Below are 7,057 nucleotides of genomic sequence, written 5' to 3'. Positions count from 1 at the left end.
ATTAGTGTCAGTGTGTAAACGTTTAAGATGTCTGCGGAAACCAGAGTAACTTCTGAACTCAAAAGAACAACCATCCTGTGCACATATCAAACGTAACCTTTTGCCAGGATATAAGCCATGTAAGAGTTTAAGGTGTTGAATCAAGACCCCACCAGAGCCATGCAGTGTCCCACAAACGTAACACCTATACATTATTAATCAACTTTGCTCGCAATTCCTTTACTTTTGGGCTCTCTTTGATATTGTAGACAGTGGTCTGCAAGAATGTAAAAAAGCTGCGAAGAGACTCGTCGTAACTCAAACTGAAAACAAAATTAACCTTGAAAAGCTCGTCGAATGCTGCCAGAGAGGTGCTTCCTTGGCATGGAATGAGCTTCTTATCCATGGCTATGTAGAAGTTGTTGATGGCTCGCTTGGAGGTTCCCGAAGCTAGCAGACATGGCTGCGGACGTTCATCTTCATTCAAGTGCTCATCAAGACTCTGGCATGACTGGAGGAAGCATAAGAGAAAGGATTATAATCAAGTCCCCATGTTTAAATGAATACACTTCTTTTCAAAGACAATACAGTGGGCCAATGGAATTACACACCTTGTGAAAAACGACCAAGTTGTCTATGGCTTGACTTGCACTGATCTTTTGACTCCTCTTTCTCCCAGCTGGCTGAGGTGACAGGATGTGCAACAGCAGGAGTAAAGTGGACATATCACTGTAGCAACCTGGGTTAGGGTGGGGTTTGGAGAAGAGTCATAAAATAACTATTTAATTCTTCAGATTCAACGTTCATGCATAAAATAGGTATTTTGGAAACATCCTAACTACAAATTAGTACCCAGAAATACCCAGGTCATTTCCTAAAATGGCAACTAAAATGTTAAACTCCATTACTCCTTACACTTACCTTGTAAGTTGTCTACAGACGGCTCCACTTGCTCCTCCCTGGCAGACTGTAATAGGCGTTGGAGCAATGGTGTTTGTACAAGTGCAGCTCCTTCTTTTATCAGCTTGGGTTTGAATGAGGGCCATCTTTCCAGAAGTCTTGCAGATGTTTCAGATCCAAGGAGAAGGCTGAAGTCTTGAAGAACCTGACGCATTAAAGACAACAAAGTACAACTTAGAATAGGGCAAAAGGCAAAACACTGTTGAAATTGACAACCTTATCAGCAAATACACACTTACTAATCCTTTTGTGTCCAACAGTCTGACTAGGTTGACTAGGACCCTTCTCCCTCTTCCCCACCCCTGAAGACCCTACTCTTAACTATATCAGTGCTGCTTACTACATATTAAGAGACGGGATGTTGCATTGAGTTTGTATTTGCAAGATATGATGTAAATGGTTGCCAGGTATTATCAAAATGCTGAAGTCTGTCTTTTAGAATGTGCCTTATTCTTTCAAGATGGAGTGTATTAGTAAGACTGTCAAGCCACATCTTAGATGTTGGTGAGTTTACACTCTTCCATAATGTGAGGATCAGTTTTTTTGCTATTATGAGGGTGTATGAAATGAAACGCTGTTGTGCTTTGGAGAATGTCTTGAAGGTTTCAGATACACCAAGAATGATGAGTACAGGATCTGGGTCGATCACTGTTCCCATGACCTCAGACATTATGCCAAAAACATTGCACCAAAAAGAATAATTTTTTGGGCACAAGGCATAACTATGAAGATGAGTTGCCACAGAGGAGTTGCATTTATCACACATGGGCGAAACTTCAGGATAAATGTTATGTAATTTTTCCTTTGAGAAGTGCAGCATATAGATAACTTTAAATTGAATAAGACAGTGTCTTGCACTGAAAGAACAGGTATTAATCTTTTCCAGGGCACTGTCCCATAACTCGTTTGTGATTGATTCACCAAGTTCATTTTCCCATTTGTATCTATGTATGTTGGGAGATGGAGAGCTTAATGATAAGAGAGTGTGATAAATGTGTGTAATCAATTTGGGTAGTCTTGGTGGTAGTTTCAGACAATCATCTATAGATGTACTTGATTCAGTCTCAAACTCCTTCACATGTTTTCGTATGTAATCCCTGATTTGCAAATACTGAAAAAAAATATTATTTCCTAACTCAAATTTATGCTGTAATTGTAAAAATGAGGCAAAAATACCTTGTATATATAAATCCCCAACACATTTAATACCTTTCTGACTCCAGACAGAGAATGCTCCACCCATTCTGGAAGGGGTAAAAGTGGGATTCTTATCTATAGATAATGCAGGAGAAATAAGTTTCAGCTTAAAATGGGATCGAATTTGTTTCCAGATACAGATCATGTTGTGAATAATAGGATTGTTTTTATATAATAATTTACTTATTTTAGTTGGGGCAAGCAGGACTGCAGACATTGAATAAGGATGACAGTCCTCCTGTTCCATCAGTAGCCATTTAGGTGGATGTGTTGTGGTATTAAAACAAAAAGTGAACGTCTTAATTGCTGAGGCCCAGTAGCAAAACAAAAAATTTGGGAGTGCTAATCCTCCTACATGTTTAGGCTTGCAAAGATATTTCTTGCTTATTCTAGGGGTTTTGTGCTCCCACAGGAAAGGACTGATTAAAGAATCCAGACGTTTAAAAAATGACTTCTTAAGAAAGATTGGAATATTTTGGAGAAGATATAACAATTGAGGGAGAAACACCATCTTTATAGCATTAATTCTTCCTATCAGAGAGATTGGAAGAGAATTCCAGAAAAGTAATTTGGACCGTAGTTTTTCTATGAGAGGGAGAACATTTTCTTGAAAGAGAGAGGTATATTGTTTAGTTACTTCTATCCCCAGGTAAGTGAATTTTTCTGAGGCGATTTTAAAGGGGAAATTGCTTAGGGGTGTCTGATCATTCATGCTGACTGGCATTAAAACACTCTTAGTCCAGTTAATTCGGTAGCCCGAAAAGGTTCCGAAGAAACCGATTTTGTCCAGAAGTAGGGGTATAGTGATTTGTGGACGTGTTATGTGGAGCAGAATATCATCTGCATACAGGGATATTTTACTAGTTCTTCCTCTAGTTGTGTAACCATGTATCTGGGGGTCTAGTCTAATACTTTGAGCCAACGGCTCAATAGCAAGGGCAAAAATTAAAGGTAAAAGGGAGCATCCTTGCCTTGTCCCCCTGTCCAATTTAAGTGGGGAAGATGAAGTTCGATTGGTTAGGATTCTGGCAGTGGGGTTTTTATAAAGGAGTTTAATTAATGACAGGAATTTTGTCCCAAGATTGAATCTACTAAGGACTTCAAATAAGTAATGCCATTCTATCTGGTCAAATGCTTTTTCAGCATCAAGTGCAAGTATAACAAGATCAGAGGTCAATCCTCTCTTTGTGTAGAGAATATTAAAGAGACGCCTAAGATTGAAGGTGGAGTTTCCTTTAAGTACAAAACCTGTCTGATCTGGATGAATTAGTCTCTCTAGCAAGGGATTGAGTCTGTTAGCTAGTACTTTAGCAAATAATTTCCCATCAACACTGAGGAGTGAGATAGGGCGATACGCACCAACTTCCTCTGGATCTTTCCCTTTTTTTATGAATTACTGTTATTACCGCCTCAGTTAGAGTTGGGGGCAGAACACCTGTTGTCTGGGCGTGCTCAAATACTCTTAATAGATAAGGAGACAATTCTTCACTAAACGCCTTGTACAACTCCCCAGAGAGTCCATCAGGGCCTGGAGATTTAGAGCCCTTAAGCGAGGAGATGGCTACCTGAATCTCTACAACTGTAAGCTCAATGTTCAGCAATTCACAATCTTCCCCGTCTAATCTGGGGAGTTTGCACTTGTCCAAAAAATCATTAATTATTCTAGGGTTTGGGGTGGATTTGGAAGTGTACAGATCAGAGTAAAATTCAAGGAACCTGTTATTAACATCTTTAGGTTTTGTGAGCATTGTGTTGTCTTTGGCTTTTATTTTGTGTATAGTCCTATCATTTTCCATTTTTCTGAGCTGTCGAGCTAAAAGTTTATGCGGTTTGTCGCCAAAATCAAAGAACCTCTGTCTGGTATACAGAAAAGCCCGACTTACTTTCTCAGACATAATTTGGTTGTATTTGTATTTTAGTGTTGCTATTTCTCTATGAAGAACCATAGATGGCGACTGAGCATTTTTGTTATCCACAGTTTTGATCTGCTCTTCCAGCTCCTTTAATTTGGTCATGTTTTGTTTCCTCCTTGATGCTTCAAATGAGATAATACTACCCCTAATAAAAGCTTTAAATGCTTCCCAGAGAATGGAAGGAGAGGTCCCAGAGATGTCATTCATCTGAAAATACAAGGAAATTTGTTCTTTTAAATATTGGCGAAAGATTTGATCTGTAAAAAGTTGGGGATTTAGCCTCCAAGAGGAATGTGGTTTATCCATGTGGTCTAAATGCAAGGAAAAGGAAACAGGGGCATGGTCTGAAATCAAAATACTGTGATATCGAAAGGCCCAGTATAAAGGGTGCAAGTCTACCATCCACTAGAAAGAAGTCAATTCTACTGTATGAGTTATGCACTGGTGAATAAAAGGAGTAGTCTCTACCTAAAGGGATTCATTATTCTCCATATGCCTAATATATTTGCATTGTTTATATAAGAATTAAAAAAATTCACTTGAGGCGTTTTTGGGGATTCCTTGTAGAGGATCTATCAAGATGTACATCTAGAACAGTATTAAAATCCCTCCAATAATCAAATTAGTTTGTGAAACATCCGTATTAGTGAGAAGACTTTCTGGAAAAATGCTGGGTTGTCTATGTTAGGAGCATATATGTTGACAAGGGTGAGTGAGATGTTGTAAATTTCTCCAATCACTATGATGTAGCGACCCTCTCTATCAGACATTGTTTTGCTATGTAAGAAGGGTACACCCTTTCTAATTAAAATGGCAGCACCTCTTGCTTTACATGAGAAAGCAGAATGAAAAACCTCTCTTATCCACTTTGTCCTAAGCCTATTGTGTGAGTTATTATTCAAATGCGTTTCTTGCAAAAACATAATATCTGAGGTGAGCGTCCTGAGATGAGATAAGACTTTCCCTCTTTTGACAGGGTGATTCAATCCACGCACATTCCAGCTAGAAAATCTAAGGTTCCCTATTGCCCTGATGTTGTCATTTATAGTATCCTGCATAAGCACTGTTTGTTTGAATTTGAATATATAGCAGCATTGCTATTCTATGCAATCTTTTAGTAGAGTCTTCATATCCCTCCCACCCCCTCATAGTAAGCCACCCAATGGCCACTACCTCCCCCAACCCATACCTCTTTTCCCATGTCAACCAGAACCACACATTAATAAAATAAAAGAAGACAAACCAAATTACTCTAGCCAGGTCAAAGTGATAGGCACAAGTCTTCTTAGTGCAAACAAATAATAATAAAAATGCAGATAGAAAAGAAAAGAAGAAAAAAGAACAAATACTGTATACTATGCTTACTTCCGTGCACATGGCCTGCTTCTAAGATCTAACAGCTCTGAAACTTAATTCCAAAGATCTTGATTGGAGAAAAGGAAACAAACGAACATTAAGGCAGATGTATTTCACACCTGCCTACACCCAATTAGCAAATCTATAGGAGGAACAGTAAACTATTGGAGGTTACAGATATACACTTTTAGGTCTATTAATCTATTTGCTCTGCAACACCCTGAATTCAGAATCAAACAGCACATATTTGTATGCTGTATACTCAAAACATTAATTGCAATCATAATTTAAACAATTCTGATTCAGATAAGATCTGATTTAGGAACAATCAGATATAGGTAAATTTCACACATATCCCCCTTATCACATTTGTGTCAAACAAGGGAACAATGGATAACATAAAACATTTTTAGTAAACTGTATTGAGACGGATATAGCCTAGCCTAGACTAGGCCTACTGATCAATAACCCAAAACAGAACAAGATAGGCTGCACTCAATCGTTTGAGCACATTTAAAAGTAACATCTTAACGTTTGTATTAACATAAAGGTGCCCACCAGACAAAAAAAAAATACAGTCTTCCTGTAGGTTTAGGCTACAAATGGCACAAACCTCCCTTTGGAGAATCCCGGTATCCTACCATTTAGAAAATGTAGTCTTACCATTATGTAGGCTAAGGTTAGTAGACAGGCACGGCTACTCTGGCAGGCGGTGTTATGCGTTAGTCATCAAGCTTATCAGCCAGCGAGCAAAAACTATTCCTGAGATTCCATGTCATTTGTCGAAGTCGACGGTTTTGGAGCAAACAGTCCTTCGGCGTATTCTTCGGCTTTTTTGGCGTCTGTGAAGGAAGTTTGTGTTCCGTTGAATGTAACCAGTAGTCTTGCGGGGTATAGCAGACCATACTTCACACCGGGCCTGTCTCGTAACAGCTCCCTGGCGCTGATTGAATAACGCCCACGCTTTAGCAGCACGGGAGGGAGGGTCGGGAAAGATTTGGATTCTCTTGCCTTCGAGAAGAGTTGTCTCCCGTGATGGCTTTCCGTAGTATGCCCTCTAGCACATGATAGTAATGAAGTCTCAGGACGATGGGTCTTGGGGCTCTTGGATCAGGTCTTCTACGGAGGGTCCCTTCGATCAATAAGTGGCTTAGCCTCTAGAGATAGCACTTCTTGCAGTAGGTCAGCGACAAAGTCGCGTGGAGCGAATCCTTCTGCTCCTTCTGGGATTCCGATGATTCTAATGTTGTGTCGTCTTGACCTTCCTTCTAAGTCCTCACATTTAGTGACTAATTTATCCACCTTAGATTTCAACCGTGTTACTTGACTTTGGAGAGCAGTAATATCGTCGGACTGGAGTGAGGCTGATCTCTCTAGGTCTTTAATAGTTTTCTCGTGCGAGGATGTGTTCCCCTCAAGTGCTGTAATGGAAGTTTGAATCTCTTTTTTAGTTGTGGCAAGTTTGCCTCTTAGTTCGGTGCAAACAGTTTGTATTCGTGCATCTATGGACGAGCATATATCACCCTTAATCTGGGCAACTTCACTTCGTAAGGCAGCAATAGCGGCTAGCACTGTACGGTTTGGAGGGTCTGCATCGTCATTCATATCACCGGGTGGCTGGGTTGTGTCACTCGAGTCCGAGGACTGAGCAG

The 7,057-nt window shown here is 39.8% G+C and overlaps 1 long non-coding RNA gene across 1 annotated transcript; it reads right to left on the bottom strand.

Moving 5' to 3' along the window:
* Window positions 1–236: 236 nt before the first annotated feature.
* LOC125296535 lies at window positions 237–1,202 on the bottom strand. The gene is made up of 4 exons (XR_007193789.1): window positions 1,179–1,202; window positions 901–1,084; window positions 591–718; window positions 237–490 (listed from the first exon to the last, which is right to left on the bottom strand). It is a non-coding gene; the product is annotated as an uncharacterized LOC125296535 (long non-coding RNA).
* Between the last annotated feature and the right edge of the window lie 5,855 nt (window positions 1,203–7,057).

The sequence above is a fragment of the Alosa alosa genome, chromosome 6 (genome assembly GCF_017589495.1).
Source record: "Alosa alosa isolate M-15738 ecotype Scorff River chromosome 6, AALO_Geno_1.1, whole genome shotgun sequence".
Classification (NCBI taxonomy): domain Eukaryota; kingdom Metazoa; phylum Chordata; class Actinopteri; order Clupeiformes; family Clupeidae; genus Alosa; species Alosa alosa.
Note: the sequence above shows the minus strand (reverse complement) of the source record. Positions and strands in the feature narration are given on the sequence as shown.